The 18,730-nt window shown below is 39.5% G+C and overlaps 1 long non-coding RNA gene across 1 annotated transcript in view; it reads right to left on the bottom strand.

Moving 5' to 3' along the window:
- LOC115852986 (uncharacterized) overlaps window positions 1–18,730 on the bottom strand; it is a 394,615-nt gene that overhangs the window by 108,403 nt on the left and 267,482 nt on the right. The window contains exon 3 of the long non-coding RNA XR_009565343.1: window positions 2,086–2,233. This is a non-coding gene — a long non-coding RNA (uncharacterized lncRNA). The remainder of the gene's footprint in view (window positions 1–2,085; window positions 2,234–18,730) is intronic.

The raw sequence follows: 18,730 nt of genomic DNA, 5'->3' as shown, positions 1-18,730 counted from the left end.
CAGCTGGAGAAGCACAGACCTAGGATCACACAGACCTGGGTCTGAATTCTGATTCTGCCAATTCTTTGCTTTAATTTCTTCATCTGAAAAAGGTATAAGCTAATGATACATACTAGGCATGTTATTGTGAGGATTAAGTGATACGATACACAGAAAGTACTTAATCATAGGCCTGGCAAAGAGTAAATAATAAATATTGACAATGGATATTAACTCATGTTGCCTAGACAACAATTTTTGTTCATATAAGTAACCTTTGTCTCCCACTCTCCTCCAAAAAAAACACAAACTATACATATAGTTTTATATATATATATATATATATATATATATATAAAGTCATATATATACACAGTTGGTAAGGATGAAACTTGGACTCAAGATCAGTGTATTGCTTCATCAACAGGGAAAAACAAGAGATTCAAAGAAGACAACATAACTTACCACAGGGCAAATAATATCCAATGTGTCTTCAACGGCCTGTAAAATGATCCTAGTGACCTTATTTGTCTGCCCATCCAACTCCCAACACACATCTGTGCCCTTTAGCACAACTGGAAAGTGAGCAAACATGGTGATGGAATAAGCAAAGGGAGCTGGTGGTGTTTATCTAGGCCAATGTTGCATGTGTACATGTCGGGGGGGGTGGGCGATGCATGTGAGTACTCAAGGAGGAGGGGGGAGGGAGACACAGAGGGTGAGAGAGAGATTGACTAGTGAGGCTAACTGCTCAACCAGAAAAGTACACCTTGTTTCTACCAGGGCAAGGCTCCTAGGTACTGTTAAGTAGCCATAGCCTAAATGTCAGAGCTGGAATAAGGGAGTCATAGTGGCAGTTGCCAACCTAGAAGGAGCCCTAGACCCTCATTAGAGATGGAGACAAGTGTGTTCACCAGAACTCTCTCCAGTCAGAACTCAGTATGTGCTGAATGATTTAAGAAGCTGTTGGGAATTGGGACTCCACAGGGGTATTTCTTCAGTGTGGCTGTACTGGTCTGGACTTTCGAGTTTTAAATTTATCCTCTCAATTAGGACACTTCCAAGAGTGAAATAAAACACTATTAATAACTATGCTGGGAGAACAGGTGTAAAGTAGGACTGTCCCAAAATGAGGACACATGGTCACCTTAGTTTTAAGTGTTGGAAATCTAATTGAAATGGCTTCAGCAAAATGACATTTATTGGGCTCAGTGTTTTAAAAGTCCAGTGGTAAGTCTAGCGTCAAGGATGCCAGTTTCCAAGACTCAGTCTCTCTCACTCCATCTCTCTGTTCTGTTTTCCCTCTCTCAGGCACGCCCAGTCCCCGTAGTGGCCCCTGGCACCTCCAGGCTTACATCCTGCATCTTAGCAACACCAGCTTCTGTTTCCCAACGCTCTACTAAAGTCCAAGAAAAGTTTCATTGGTCCACTTGGGTCTCAAGCCCATCTTTGACCCAGTCACTGTGGCCATGAGGGAATGGAATAGGCTGATTTGTCAAATCTGTATCGTAAGGCCACTTCTGGACTTGAGGATAAGAGAGAGGACGAGTCAACCACCCAAACCACATGGACCAAGCTTAATCAAGGTATGATTCTCCAATGGAAAAGCAAGACATAAATTTGCAAGAAGGGGAATTATACTGGCCAGGTAAGATCAATAATGTCCACTAACTCCAGGACTTGTGTTTAGCTAATAAACATTTTTTTGGTAAGATCCTTATGTGCCAGGATCCATGTTAATGACTCTATCTGGATTACCCCATTTAAACTTCAAAACAATTATACAAGCTAGATACTTTATTATATGCATACTATAGATGAGGTAGCTCAGGTACATAGAAAATTAAGTCACTTCCCCATTCACAAGCCAGGGCATGAAAAATTCAAGAGTGGAAGCCAGGCAGTCAGATTCCAGAACACATGCTCTTAGCTCTTACCTAGGGAAACATCCCATGCAGGCTATGGCAAGCACATTTGGTTAGATCTCTTGGAACAACACGGGAGAGGTTTGGAGTGGATTAGAAGAAAGAGCCTAAGGCCAGTCAAGAAAAGCGTCCTGTCTGTTGATTTAAAGCCCCAAAGTCCTGATAGAAATTACTGCAGTACCTGACAGAGTCCGGAGGCCCTGCAGTCAGCCAGCTTCTTGGGATAAGAATGAGAAGCAGCTTGATCTGTCTGGCTTCAGCTGTATCTCTAAAATACCAGCAGGGAAGTCTCTCAACACAACTGAGAGAGTATGCTCCAACAGTGGGTCCTATGAATTCAAAAAGCCCTCCATTAATAAACAACAACAAAAATTTAACCTCAAAGAATGGGAAAAAAAGGAGGGGGGGTATTTACAAACTACTTTTCTTATAGCAAAGAATTTCTTATTACAGTTACGCAAAAGGAACTTCAAAGATTCCAGAAATAATTTAGTTATGTCAATGCAGAGCATTACTTGGCAACTTTCAGTGCAAGTATATTTAAATATATTTGGCCATGTTTACTTGCACATTCCTAAATTAGACCTGAATAACTAGCTGATAGACACATAGTACAAACAGCTTGTTTGTAACAGGAAAACTGTTCAATCTATCTTCCTTTATAACTGAGCTTCCACAACCTTGATTTATTGGTGTAGTTCAGGAAATTTATCCCACATAGTGTTATAGGGAATCACTTTCATTTGTATGCTAACTGCTTTTGATTATTTTTTTTAGCATCGTCAGTGGCCTTGATGATTGATTTTCAATCTAGCTAAATGAGTTCGTATTATACATATTTCCCAGTAGGAAAGAGATTATCTTAGCAGATAGTACACTTCATGGCACAAAGAAAGTTCTAGCTCATTCCACTGACATTTGGAAGTTTTCAAGGGACATGCCACATGAGCAAGGCTTCTGGGCTTTTGAAGGAAAGATTATAGCAACAACCAAAAAAAGTAGTTAATTCTTTAATGAAATGACATAGATACAGTGAGGGTACACATAACAGTTAAACAGTTACTTAAGAATTTAGTCTCTGGGGTCAAGACTCTGGGGTTTCAATCTTAGCATCACCACTTACCAGTATGTGACTCTAGGCAAGTTACTGAACCTGTCTAGACCTTCGTTTCCACACCGCAAAATCAGAGCCACTAGCAATATCAACAATATTGAGTTGTTTGAGGATTAAATAAAATGATGCATGTGTGACACATATGGCATGGTTCTTGGCTCATAGAAAGCCCTCAGTAAATACTAGCTCTTGTTGCTGTTGTTGTTGTTGTTTTTAGAGTTGCAAAGGAAATAAACACAAAGATACCTCTCTGGCCACCAGATACCTAATAACTTAAGGGGAATGGAATACGAGATTGACCATTTCCACTTAGCCCATTGTGACTTCTCTGCACATAGGCTAGAATTTATTCTTTTGATTATCAACCCACATTTGTCACAATGTCCCAGTCAAAGAATGAAGTGGGATCATTATTCCGAGATGCTTTTAATTAATACAGCAGTAAATTTTCATTCATTTCAGAGTTTTCCTTCCTGACCCATATCTATCATATTTGATCATATATCATATCCTGACCATATAAACAAAGCCTTTGTCCTATACATTGCCTTTCTGTATCTTTCACCCCCAGCCCCCGCCATGCCACCAATTCTCCTCCAAAAGACTTGTAGCATTACTAGCTGTAACTTTGCAAAATCTGAGGATATGCTTCACATTATACTTGAGGCAGGTACCAGACTGCGCATTTCCCATCCTCGTCCCCCAGCCCTCCAGGGAAAATAGGACTGTATGATATGTAATGGACATACCTGTGGTTTCTGCACCCATCCATGTTCTTTTTTTTGATGACACTACTGGATTTGCTTTGGGGAAGTCCCTTTAGCCCACTGCACACAGTTACAGTGAGGTTGTCAGTTAAGGTACCTACTTCTCCTGGACAAAGAATGGACATATGACCTGTATTTGTTTCCTAAGGGTACCAAAACAAATTGAAACAAACTTCCTGGCTCAAAACAACAAAAACTTACTCTCTCACAGTTTAGGAGGACCCCAGTCCAAAATCAAGCTGCCATCAGGGCTGGTTATTTCTGGAGGCTCTGAGGGATAAACTGTCCCCTGTCTCCCTTCCAACCTACAGTGGATGTTGTCAATCCTTGGTATTCCTCAGCTTGTAGACACATCACTCCTATCTCACCTCCTTCTCCCTGTCTCTGGGCCTCCCTCTTTTCTGCCTCTCATTAGGACATTCTCATCAGATGCAGGACCCACCCTTATCAAGTATGGCCTCATTTCCACCCTTACCTTAGTTACATCTGTAAAAAGCCTTGTTCTAAATAAGGTCCCATGTTTTGAAGTTCTGGGTGGACATGAATTTTGAGGGGATGCTATTCGACCCATTCCATGACCCAAGACAGGCCAATCCAACTCTCTTTCCCTGGAAAACCAAAAGAACTAAAATTATTTGCAACACGTTTGTTTTACCAGCAGAATCCTGAAGAGACTGCCCACTAGTTCCTGTTACCTATGTCCCAGAAGCTTCTCTGGTCTCCTACGTTGCATGGCTGAGTTATTCAGGGTCTCCTTCATTCTGTGCATTACCCAATACCCTGGCAATAAATTCCCATGTAGCTTAACCAGGTGGAATCAGGTTCTGCTACGAGAAACCAAAGGAGTCTAAAGCAGAGACTACAATGTCTGAACCACCTCAGTCCTGAAATGTAGAAATAAGAATAATTGATGTCAAGGCCTGTTTTTTACACTTTCCACTAACTAAATAGTCCTTTGATCACAACTCTTCCACCCATCTAACTTAGAATATTTTATTTCTGGAGACTTTACCTGCTTGTCACAGTAATTTTTCTAGAAGTCTTAGAAGTTTATGCAAATATGTAGGTGATAGTTCCCAGCATCCTTCCAAATCCTGAAAGTGCTGACAGACTGACTAAACTAAGAAGTTATCTTATAATCCTAGGGCAGACTAATTAAATCCTACACATTGACATTTTTGGCTAAAAAATGGTAACTACACTAATTAGCCCATTAGAAAATGTGCATATCTCATTGTGCCAAATGAGAGGGGATTCCTTATAATTGTTCCTATAGGATTGCACGCAACTACTGGGGACACGAGCTAATTGCAGGAAACGTCATTACCTTCCAAGTCCCATCACCCACTTAACTACTGAGGAGGTTCCCACCCGAACAGTGAGGAGGAGTCAGAGCTGGATGGGTTTTCCTAGAATCGTGGCTCATCACCACCGCACTCCAAAGTTTTTAGGAACATAATAAGTCTTTGCAAGTGGAATGAACGTGGCCTCTGACTTTCTACCAGATCCCACACTGTCTCAGGACACCAGGAAGCCAATAATGCTAACAAACTAGTACAGAGTGAAAAATTAAAACATTGTAAACTTTTGAAGACACTGCAGAAGCTATAGCCCATGTTTATGAAGAACATTTGGAGCTTTCAGGAAATCATTTATTTAAGTAAAATCCCTAAAGATTTACTAAATGTCAGGCAGAGAAATTAAAATGTCAGTATACTGCAGCAAGGTCAAAACTGAATTAATAGCATGGAGGCAAATTACTCAATTGGATACAATTTAACCAATCTTTGTGGACACCCACCATGTGCCTGACACTTTAGTAGGCCCAGCAAGGGATCAAAACTAAGAAAGAAGAGGCTAAGGCCGCCAGAGAGTTTGCAATCCAGTAAGAAGAATGAGAGCAGAAGGCAAACCCCAGAAATACAAAGGGGAAAATGCTATAAGAAAGAAAGAAACAAAGTGCTGGAGGAAAAAGGATTACTTCAATTGCAAAGATCAAGAAAGGCTTTCCCAGAGGAAGTAAAAATAGGGGTGGTCCTTGACTGACAGATATGCAGAAAAGATTAACCAGATGGACAGTCAACCCAAGTAAAATCATAAAGATAGGAAAATCCATGGTATATTCAGAGGACAGAAATTAGCTTTTCTGAGATACAGGGCTTCCTAAAGAGGGAGACACGGCTGGAAAAATAGGTTTGCAGCTACCCCAAGGAGAGGCTTACAGGATAGGTACATGGTCTTTTTTATTCATGGAGGGCAATGAGAGTCATTGAAAGTTTTTGCAAGGGAGCATTCTGTTCAGCACTAGCTTAAGGAGGATTCATCTGGAGGCAATGTGAATGACAAACAGGAGCCAGAGATATCAATCTGTTGGGCATCTGACTCAGTTTTAAGCAGGAGAGTTTGGAAAGAAAGCAGGAAGGAGGGAAGGAGGACACATGTGCAAGAGACAGGACAATGTCCCAACCCAGAAAAGAAGTTCTCAACCCTGGCTGCATGGTAGACTCTCATGGGTAACTTTATTGAAATACTGAATGCCAGGGCCCACCCCAAACCAATAACATCAGAACCTCTGTGGTTGGGCCCAGGCATTGGGATGTTTGAAAAGTTCACCAGGTGATTCCAATACACAGATAGTACTGATCCTCGCTTATTCTTCAAGGTATAGTCCAGGGGCCAGCAGGCCCAGCATCACCTGAGAGCACGTTGGAAATACAAATTCTCAGACCACTCCTCTCAGAATATGCACATTAACAAGATGACCAGGAAATATGCCCATGAACATTTAAGTTAGAGAAGTACAAACAGATGCTTCTGGGACAGGCCCTGAGATGATTCAGGTCTAATCAGCACCCAGGTGAAGCCAACACAGGTCCACAAACCACACTTGAGAATGTGTTAGAAATGCCAACACTGCACATGGCCAGACCACTCACTGGGGCTTCTGCTGTTTTCCTGAGGTCCAGTTTCTTCCCTTTCACTCTGTGTTCTAGTGTCAGACCTCATCCCCATCTCTGCAACCCGTCACCATGTTCACAGGTGTCAAGAACAACTCCAGGAAAACAGTTTGGCTGTTCCTCAAGAAGCTACACATGAATTACTATATGACCCAGCAATTCCACTCCTAGGTATATACCCAAAAGAATTGAAAGCAGAGGTCACAAATCAAGCCTCAGTAAATTTAAGAAAATTGAAATCATATCAAGCATCTTTTCCGACCACAACACCATGAGATTAGAAATCAATTACGGGAAAAAAAAAACAACTGTAAAAAATACAAACACATGAAGGTTAAAAAATACGCTACTAAATAACCAAGAGACCACTGGAGAAATCAAAGAGGAAATCAAAAAATACCTAGAAACAAATGACAACAAAAACACGATGACGCAAAACCTATGGGATGCAGCAAAAGCAGTTCTAAGAGGGAAGTTTATAGCAATACAATCCTATCTCAAGAAACAAGAAAAATCTCAAATAAACGACCTAACCTTACACCTAAAGCAAATAGAGAAAGAACAAACAAAACCCAAAGTTAGTAGAAGGAAAGAAATCATAAAAATCAGAGCAGAAATAAATGAAAAATAAATGAAGAAAACAATAACAAAGATCAATAAAACTAAAAGCTGGTTCTTTGAGAAGATAAACAAAACTGATAAATCTTTAGGCAGACTCATCAAGAAAAAAAGGGAGAAGTCTCAAATCAATAAAATTAGAAATGAAAAAGGAGAAGTTACAACTGACACCACAGAAATACAAAGGTTCATAAGAGACTACTACAAGCAACTATATGCCAATAAAATGGACAACCTGGAAGAAATGGACAATTCTTAGAAAAGTACAACCTTCCAAGACTGGACCAGGAAGAAACAGAATATATGAACAGACCAATCACAAGTAATGAAATTGAAACTTCATTAAATAAGTCTTCCAACAAACAGAAGTCCAGGACCAGATGGCTTCATAGGTGAATTCTATCAAATATTTAGAGAAGAGCTAACACCTATCCTTCTCAAGCTCTTCCAAAAAGCTGTAGAGGGTGGAACACCCAAATTCATTCTACAAGGCCACCAACACACTGATACCAAAGACATCATCAGAACAGAAAATTACAGGCCAATATCACTGATGAACATAGATGCAAAAATCTTCAACAAAATATGAGCAAACCAAATCAAACAACACATTAAAAGGATCACACACCATGATCAAGTGGGATTTGTCCCAGGGATGCAAGGATTCTTCAATATACGCAAATCATTCAATGTGATACACCATATTAACAAACAGAAGAATAAAAACCATATGATCATCTCAATAGATGCAGAAAAAGCTTTTGACAGAATTCAACACCAGTTTATGATAAGAACCCTCCAGAAAGTGGGCACAGAGGGAACCTACCTCAACATAATAAAGGCCATATATGACAAACTCACAGCAAACATTATTCTCAGTGGTGAAAAACGGAAAGCATTTCCACTAAGATCAGGAACAAGACAAGGTTGTCCACTCTCACCACTATTATTCAACATAGTTTTGGAAGGTTTAGCCACAGCAATTAGAGAAGAAAAAGAAATACAAAGAATCTAAATTGGAAAAGAAGTAAAACTGTCACTGTTTGCACATGACATGATACCATACATAGCAAATCCTAAACAGGGCACCAGAAAACTACTAGAGCTAATCAATGAATTTAGTAAAGTCGTAGAATAAAAAATTAATACACAGAAATCTCTTGCATTCCTGTACACTAACAACAAAAGATCAGAAAGAGAAATTAAGGGAAAAATCCCATTTACCACTGCAACAAAAAGAATAAAATACCTAGGAATAAACCTACCTAAGGAGACAAAAGACCTGTATGCAGAAAGCTATAAGATACTGATGAAAGAAATTAAAGATGATACAAACAGATGGAGAGATATAGCATGTTCTTGGATGGGAAGAATCAATATTGTGAAAATGACTATAGTGCCCAAAGCAATCTACAGATTCAATGCAATCCCTATCAAACTACCAATGGCATTTTTCACAGAACTAGAACAAAAAACTTTACAATTTGTATGGAAACAAAAAAGACCCCAAATAGCCAAAGCAATCTTGAGAAAGAAAAATGGAGCTGGAGGAATCAGGCTCCCTGACTTCAGACTATGCTACAGCAATCAAGATAGTATGGTACTGGCACAAAAACAGAAATATAAGATCAATGGAACAGGATAGAAAGCCCAGAGAGAAACCCACACACCTATGGTCACCTACTCTATGACAAAGGAGGCAAAAATATACAATGGAGAAGGGACAGACTCTTCAATAAGTGGTGCTGGGAAAACTGGACAGCTACATGTAAAAGAATAAAATTAGAACACTCCCTAACACCATACACAAAAATAAACTCAAAATTGATTAAAGACCTAAATGTAAGGCCAGACACTATAAAACTGTTAGAGAAGAACATAGGCAGGACACTCTTTGATATAAATCACAACAAGATCTTTTTTGACCCACCTCCTAGAGTAATGAAAATAAAAACAAAAATAAACAAATGGGACCTATTTAAGCTTAAAAGATTTTGCACAGCAAATGAACCCATAAACAAGACAAAAAGATAACCCTCAGAATGGGAGAAAATATTTGCAAACAAAGCAACTGCAGCAAAAAAAAAAGCAACTGCAAAGGATTAATCTCCAAAATATATAAGTAGCTCATGCAGCTCAGTATCAAAAAAACAAACAACCCAATCAAAAACCCAAACAAAAATGTCTGTTTAGAAGACCTAAACAGACATTTCTCCAAAGATGACATACAGATAGCCAACAAACACAGGAGGGAAAAAGTCCATTTCAAACAGAAAACTCTTAATACCCAGAACCCATGAGACCTAAAATGACCAAGATGAATAGAGTGAAAACATGAGTCCTCTCATGCACATTCTCTTCTTGAAACTGAGACGGTCCAGCTTGATGTTTGGTACAATGACAAATTGTTCTAGGCAGATTTTCCAAAGTAATGCAAAGTCCCTGAGTCCCTCTACACAAATTGTCTACTGTGGTGACTTAATTTCATGTTTTTAGTTTTAAGGAGAAGAGATTTGGATGAATGTTCTAATGTAGTAATTAGCAATTACATTAATATTGTTGATTTCCCATTATGTTGTCCCATTATTCTAATTATGTTTCTCTTTAAACAATTTTTCAGACTGCAATCTCCTACTTAGATGAGCCTAATACCCTGAATAACCTCCCCTCGCCACTGTCCACCCAAGTTGGTAATGAGTCCTGTGCTATTTAACCTCACATCACACAATTTTTTAAAAATCATTCCAAAGAGCCCTGAGTCAATGTACTCTCTGTGTAATTACCTCCAGGACCCAGAACCAACATTGCAGTAATCAAAGCAGGTGGTCATTTGGAAGGGCTCTCTACACAAATAGCTCCTTGACATCTCACTGATATGCCTGAAATCCTACTCTTGAAGAGCCCTTTTGGGAGATCTTTGGGGGGTTTCAGTCTTCAATCATTTCTGAAGAGAGCAAGCTGTATCAAGCAAAAATCTGGAGAGAATACCATTTAACAAGAGCCTATAAGACACACCAAATACTCTCAAATGAGAGCTAACACTCTATGTTTCATGCACCATTCTAAGTGCCTTACATATATTAACTCATTTAATTTCCTCCAAAACTTCTGTAAGGCAGGTGATATTATGATCCCCATTTTACAGATGAGGAAACTGAAGCTGACACAGCTAGGATTCAAACCCAAGCAGGCTGGCTCCAGGATCTGTGCTCTTAACCTCTGCTGTTCTGCTCTCTGATGTATTTCTTTTTCAGTCATCTCATGAAGCTGGCATTTTATATCTTCTTGGACAGGTGAAGCTAATGATCACAGAGGTTAAATAACTTAGCCAAAGGCACACAGCTAGTAAGTGCCCAGATTAATGTAAACCCAGGTATTTCTGACTCCAGAGACTTGCTCCTTCCCCTCTGCTGCCTACCCAAGAAGAATATATCACAATATCCAATCATGATGAGCATTTATGACCAAGACCTAAACAACCAGGAAATAAAAAATAATATATAGTCTATATGGTTTACTAACTAAGGGAAAGAGTGACAGATAGGTATGGCGGAGCCTACTAGCTAATCAACAAACCTATTTCCTCTTCCTCTTGGGCACACAGTGCATTTTCCAACATCCTTTGTAGCCAAGCGTAACCAAGTGCCTGAGTTTTAGTCAGTGAGTTTTGGCCAAAATATTGCAGCAAAATCCTCCAACTTTCTTTCCTCATAGCCTGACTAAATGGAGAGGCTCCAAGAACCTAGAGCAGGGAGGAGCCACAAGAGTGGAGGAGCCTGGGTTCCTGATTGACCATGTGGAAGGCTGACCAACCAGGAACAGGCCCAAAGGATTATGGCAATAAGAAGTAAGCTTGGGGATTTCCCTGGTGGCCTAGTGGTAAGGATTCTGGGCTTTCACTGCCGTGTCCTGGGTTCAAGCCCAGGTCAGGGAACTGAGATCCTGCAAGCCATGAAGCATGACCAAAAAAAAAAAAGTAAGCTTGTACTGTGCTGAGTCACAGAGATTTCAAATTTATCTCTTATAGCAACTACTGTTACATTAACTATTGATAATATAGGATAAAAGTTGAATGTTGTCATCAAAAACTTAAAATATATGTCATTAACAGTTGGATTTTGAATAGAAGAGAAATAAACAACTAACTCAGGTTGGAAAGCTGGAGATCATGCGATATGTATCCACAAAACATTTGGTAAAATTTTCCCTGCAGTAACTTGGAAAGGAGCTCACATGCCTACTGGCTTTCACTCCAAATGAAATGGGCTGCCATTTGGATGTTTTGAGTAGCAGGATGACATGGTCTGATGTTATTAAATGGATCACCGCTGGCTGCTTTGTTGAGACTAGGCTGGGGGTCAAGGGTAGAAGATGGACAACCAGTTAGGAGGCTACTTCCACTGACCACAAAGAGTGAATTCATAGGTTGAAGACTCTCCTCCTGCATCCCGATGATGCTTGGTTCTCCTAAAGACTGTTTCTGAGCCACCAGGCCAGATGAAGTTACTACCATTGGTTCTGAGAACACTATTATTTCTGATCAATGACATTTCAAAAACAAATTGAATGTGGATAAATGACTTGCATCTGAGCATTCAGTTTTTTCTTTGTTAACATATTCTTTCAGATGGTCTTGATTTTCTTTCTTATGATCTTATTTATATTAAAAAGAAATGGATGTTCAATTAAATAATTGGACACAGATGTCCAGTTTATTTAAAGAATCCTTAAATACCTAATTTTGTTGCTTGTAGAATCATGACTTCTCTAAAATTTGGGTGTATGAAAATAGAAGTAATATTTAGGGGTCTGCCAACTGCAACAGGGCTGAGAGATTTATACTTGGCCTTCCTGAGATAGACATATACAGTTCACTGAAACTCCCCAGGGCATAAGCATAAAGCTCATAAAGCCAGGTAGTAGGAAACACCACCTTCAATGCTTCAGTTTAACATCTCTCTGTCCTACCCTCAAGTAAGTCTAGAACATATGTTCCTCCATGGACATACTGCATCTGTTTTCCAGTTACAAAGGCCTGCATTATTTATTGTATCTCTGCCTACGGTGTGATCACATTCTAGTAAAATCCTAAGAGATTCACAGGGCCGGGAATAGTGTTCTTGGAAAACTATGAAGAAGTAGGAATTCTAGCACGTGGTGTTTATCCTTCACTTATACCCAAATTCCAATTTAGCCAGTAATTAGAGAGCAATCACAGCACCCCACGCACTGGATTTGCTTAATTGCCTAAGTGTGAGAGGTAGGCTTGTGTGTCCACCACTTGTTTCTGATCCATGTCATTACTGAAATTTACATCTTAGAAGTTCAGGCTTTTGTAGTTTGCTTTGGGGTTGTTTGAACATTTTTAAAAACTAGAGTGGACAGCCCGGGAGTCACAGTTTTCCTCAAATGGAGGAAGGAAGGACTCTCTTCCAAGTCAGTATTCAGATACTGCATGTTCTCATCAATGATGAAATGATCCCTTGAAGGTGCTGAGAAGGAAAAGGCGAAATGCGATACCCACTTTTTTCCTGTTTGCTGACCATCATTCAAAGGTAGAGTTAGCCGTTACTGAAATAAACTGTGGAGAAAATATCAAAATAAGCCTATTACACTAGGACCCAACCATTACAGCCAAGGAAATAACACAATAAATCCTTTGAAATGAAGAAATATAGCAAGAGGCACTTGAAAATTGAGAGGTGTTTTGTCACTAAATTGCAGCATTAATAGTGCTTTGATGCTCCTTGCTAAATTGTATAGTTCTGACACTCAAAACGAATATTAGGAAAATCATACTTATTTTATACAACTCGTTAGCAGAAAGAAAGAAAATAAGATGATGTTTTAAAATCATAAATCTCCTTTATAACTAACTGTGAATCTGATGATATTGGAAGGGGAAAGCAAATTGAAAGGAAAAGGATGATTCTAAACTGCATTATAATCTTGGATATAAATGAACTATTATCTCATCAGTAGAGGATTAAGTCCTATTTGGAATATGATGCTGAATGCTGGCAATATTCCTTCTCTGATAATGATAGGAAACTAGGAATCATGGAAGAAGTTATTTCTTTTTTCATTATCAGCGGGACACTGGTGTCATTTCTATATACCTGTGATCTTTTTTAACCAATTTTTCTTCCCTACATATATACCCATCTATCCCAACTAATGAAATATCACTTAAATTTACGCTACTTGATAAAAATGACAAATTCAAAGAATCAGAAGGAAACTGGATGTTCACAGCACAGTGCTCCATAGGCAAGGTTTAACTGATCGCCGGCACCATTTTCAGACTCTCATTAATGCTTGCCTGGTATTCTAGATGTCTGTTTACCCAGTCTCGTTTTAATTTGTTAAAGGAAGTTAAAGTCATGACTCAGCTATAATGTGGCAGCATTTGAGTATTAAACAAAAATGCAAATCTAGCAGTATACATCCCTAATGAGACGTAGCAAGCTCATTTTTCTTCATATTTCTAATTCAGTTTCTTTGGTTTGGGGCAGAATTTCTGTGGCACATGGTTATGTTTAAACTTTATTACTAAGCTACTCCCACATTATTAGCCAACTTGAAGGCCTAATTCTGAAATCTGTTGGCTTAGAGACATGCGTAAACACTTGGGAAAATATATTTTTTTCACGCAGCCACTGCACTGAAAGCGGGGAAACGTCTGAGCTGTTCTAAAACTCTGTCCTGTCTGTGCACAAAAGTGACAGCTATGTTTCAGAGTTCCCAGTGTCTTTAGACATATACAATGAGTCTTTCTCATCCGTCTTAATTTTTCATTCTAAATAATGCATGATTCTGTCATTAACCGGCAGACAGAAGACCCCCTGAGGGGTACCCTAGTTGTCTTAATTTGGATCTTGGGTGAAGGGAATATTGGGGAGGTGATCTCAGGAAACACCATGAGCAAGAAGGGGAAGCTAGGAAGACTGTGAAAGGTGGGTTAATGAGGGATTACTCTGTGGGCAACCCAGACTCTATTCTATGGGGAACTCTCTGAGCAGTTGTGTAGAAAAGACCTGAAAATTGCTGAAGGGCAAGGAAACAGGGTATTAATCTGTCCGTTTCTAAACCTCAGGGGTTAAGGGTTGCTCCTGAGGCATGAACCCCTTAGCACTTCTGGCCTGCCCAGTGTCCTATCCAAACACATTTCAGCAGCCGGAGAACACCCGAGGACACAGCGCTGCAGGAAGCCACCAGCAGGTCAAGTAACTTCCGTGCTGGTGCCTCCAAGAGAGCCAAGGGAGCATGGGCTCCCTGCAGCACTGTGAGGCAGAATGCTGACAGGCTCGGCTTGAATCTGTAGGGAAGCAGAACTTACCACCCTAAAACGCGTCTCTTTAGCATGCAAATTATTTTAGCTGAAAACGATCGAGGCCCAAATGACTCAGGAAGAAACTCTGACCTTCCCCAAAACTGCCAAAAAAAATTTAGATACAGGGCCTGAAACTTCACATAAAACACTGACCAGCTAAAACTGGTTTTGCCTCCTTAAACAGGTTGTTGATTAACCAAACCTAGAGTTATTTTACAAAGACAGCACTGCACATGTGCAAGATGGGAACCCATGTCTCCCAGATAAAGCCGGAATCAAGAATCTCCAGTATACAGAACTCAAAGAATAGAAATGTTGCCACCTGGGCCTTTTACAAAGAGAGAAGTCCTTCAATAAGGAAAATGTGGCTTCTAGCAGCACGAGTAGATTATATGGACTGATTCTAGACTAGCGAATCAGCTTCCAAGTTTGAAAATCCCTTACCCCTTAAATTTCTGCTCCAAACCCTGAATTGGGGAGACAGATTTGAGCCGTGCCTCCTAAGGCCCATCAACCTCTTAACAAAGCTCTTTCTTTTCTCAAAAGCCTGTGCTGTAGTATTGGCTTCTATGTGCTTCATTGGGCAGGGAGCCTTGCTCCGTAACAGGCCTATTGCTGGAACAGAGCTATCACCAGAGATACCTGCAAAGAATATGGGCTAGTGTGGTGGAGGAAACAGGGCCTAAAGATCAGAGTCCTCTCAATGGATAAAGAAGATGTGGTACATATATACAATGGAATATTACTCAGCCATAAAAAGAATGAAATAATGCCATTTGCAGCAACATGGACAGACGCAGAGATTATCATACTAAGTGAAATAAGTCAGACAAAGACAAATATCATGACATCACTTATATGTGGAATAAAAAAAATTATATAAATGAACTTATTTACAAAACAAAAACAGACTCACAGACTTCGAAAACAAACTTATGGTTACCAAAGGGGAAATGGGGGGGGATAATAGGAGTTTGGGATTAACATATACCCACTACTATATACAAAACAGATAATCAACAAGGACCTACTACTGTATAGCACAGGGAACTCTACACAATATTCTGTAATAACCTATATGCGAAAAGAATCTGAAAAAGAATGGATATATGTATATGTATAACTGAATCACTTTGCCGTACACCTGAAACTAAAACACTGTAAATCAACTATATTTACTCCAATATAAAATAAACAGTTAAATTTAATTTAAAAAAAGAAACGCAAAAAAAGAGAGTGATTAAATAAACAGTAGAACATCTTCAAAAAAAGATGGTCAGAGTCCTCTCTGTATCCCATTGTCTCCACAGGGCCCAGCCAGAAGAAGCTAGAAGAGTAGAGGAAAATGTCTTCTTCCCTGACAAATCCCTGCTTCCCCTCTACTCAGGTGTGATTTGGACACAGTACTTAAGATCTCTGAACCTCACTTTTCTATACAGTGAGGTTTGTGATGCTGACCTCTCGGGGTGATCATAAGGATTCAATATAATTATGTGATGTTATATGTAAACTCCCAGCAAAGAGCTAAGCACACCATAGGTGTTCAATAAATGCTAATTATTTGGGTTGTGATGATTATAATCTTTATTAATTATAACGCACAATAAATATCCTCCAAACCTCGGCCTCTCCTTGCAGAGTAGGATAGTCCTGCCGTGCTCACCTCACCCCCACGGCAGGTGGTCTAGGATAGGAAGCAGCAGGAGTCTCTTAATCTCCACTGCATCACTTCTTAGCACATTTCTCAAACATAACACATTCTGTGACATTGTGTGCTGGACACAGGTAGGCAATTCTCTGAGAAACCCCAGCAGCCGAGCAGGGTGTGAGACAGAGAAATCAATCCTCATCTAAACTTCTCATAATACTCATCAGAATTCCTTATTACACTCAAAAGAAAAAAGTCATGTGATAAAGTCTGTGGGCTGTGGATATTGATGTAATCTAAGGGAGATACTGATTCTGATATCTATTAACCTTAAAACTGTTGACTGAAAAAACTGAACAATGTAAAAGTTGAGAATTACATTTTATTCGGCCAACATATTGAGGATTTAAGCTCGGGAGACAGGCTCTCAGCCGCTGAGGGACTGTTCTGAAGAGGTAAGGAAGGAGCCAGGATACATTGGAGTCTGCAACAAAAACGAGGTAGTCTGAACATCAAAAGATTATTGTTAATTAAAGAAAAGCCAGACATCTCAAGTTAACGAATTTAGTACTTTTCCGTATATGGGAAGATACAAGAGTCTGGGCTCACTGAAATCATTCCTTTGATATGCACCTAAACAATCTAGGGCTATTATCCTGTTTTTCTCCATCCTGGATCTCCTCAGGGTGCACAGTCGGGGATGGCTGCAGTGGCTGATGGTCTGATGGCAGCAGCATCATTTATTAACTGACATGGCAGGCAACATTTTTCATCCACAACACTGAGACCCACTCTTGCCCCTATCCTTCCAGCAAAGCTCCAATCCTCTTGGGCTAATAGTACCAGCATGTCAAAGTCACCTTTGTCCCAACCCCTAAACAGTTGGACCTCCAAGGTGAAGGAGACATAACAATAGCTGTCTTCAGGTAGTCCTAACTGTTAGAAGGAATACTGCTCCCAAGTTCTACCTAATGTCTGTTGATTTTTATAATGCCAAGCTTTTCATATTCTAGTTCTATTACTTTGTTTTCCCTCTCTGTTTAAAAAAAAAATAGTAGAAAAAAATCAACAACTCATGTTCCCAAGGTTATTCTGTAGGAAAACAATGTCTCCCTGGATCTGAGTTCTACTACCATTTGTAAAGTCAATAAAGCCCTCAATTCCATCAGGAGGCCTGGCCCTTGATCCTTTTTGTTTACATGGCTAAGTATCCCTAAACTATTCCTCCCAACTCTGTCCTTACAAATAAATGTCCCAGGGAAGAATTAGAAATGAGAACTCTATGCCCTCTTCTATCCCTGTGATCCCTTCTACTGACATTTCAGAAGAACCGTAGGATTGGAGGAAGGAAAAAAAAGGGCAGGGAATGGAGAATCATATCATCCATGAGTTTACTGTATAGTACATTCATTTGCATTGGAATCAATCAGCTTTCTATTACATTGGGTACCTAAACAGTACACTGACTTACACGTTATTTTTTACGAAGGAAGACTGAAGTGAGAGAATTATTTATATGGCCCTCACCTTTACAAAAAGAAATGAATGGTTAATGAAAATCTACCCAATTAGTGAACTTTCCTATCTCATTCTGACGTGTCTGCATATCTGGCTGGCAAGCTGAATCATAAACAGTTGATGCTCTAGTCTGATGCAGCTGTGCTTATGGAATTGTTGCCCCCATAAACTGTTCATGGGTTCTGCTGTGGAAGTGAACCAATTAAAAAGTTTTACCCATTTGAACCCTCCACTTAAAGTATCTTCAGCAAGGAGATAAACATCTTTGATGCCTTTGACTTCTTGGTGAGCTAAAATTTTATTCAAATTGGCTTGGTAATATCTTAAAATATATATGCCTGTGATGTTTTGCTCTTACATTCATAGTAAATGAGTATTTGGACATCATTAAACAAGAACACTTGCTGAATTTTTGCTCCCCCTTTTGTAAAATGAAATTTCAGGACAGACTTTTTAATTTGTTCAAAGCCTCCTTTTTATTAAATTCGTTTGTATCTCTAACTATTCCATTGTGACCTCCCTGGCATCAATGTGAAGAAATGCTTTGAGAAAAAGCTGATAGCTATGTTTTATGGAAGCCAAAGTTCTCCTTGCAAATTAAAATTACATTCCACTTTGCTGAACACTAAGAAAATCGGCTTTGGAAAATTACCTCAGCCCTAAAGATTGGGCTGCCACATACCAGTCAAACCCTGTTCTTTTAATGCGCATCTGTGAGCAAACATGCTTGGCTCTGTCTCACACTGGACTAAACAAAATCTCATTAATAGACTTGGCCTAAAGAAGCACTTGAAAAGACAGCTAATCATGTTCTACATGATAGGAAATGTCACACAATATCAGAACGGAGGTGAATTTTGGACAAGTACTT

The sequence above is a fragment of the Globicephala melas genome, chromosome 10 (genome assembly GCF_963455315.2).
Source record: "Globicephala melas chromosome 10, mGloMel1.2, whole genome shotgun sequence".
NCBI classification, from domain to species: Eukaryota; Metazoa; Chordata; class Mammalia; order Artiodactyla; family Delphinidae; genus Globicephala; species Globicephala melas.
This window is presented reverse-complemented; position numbering and strand designations above follow the sequence as displayed.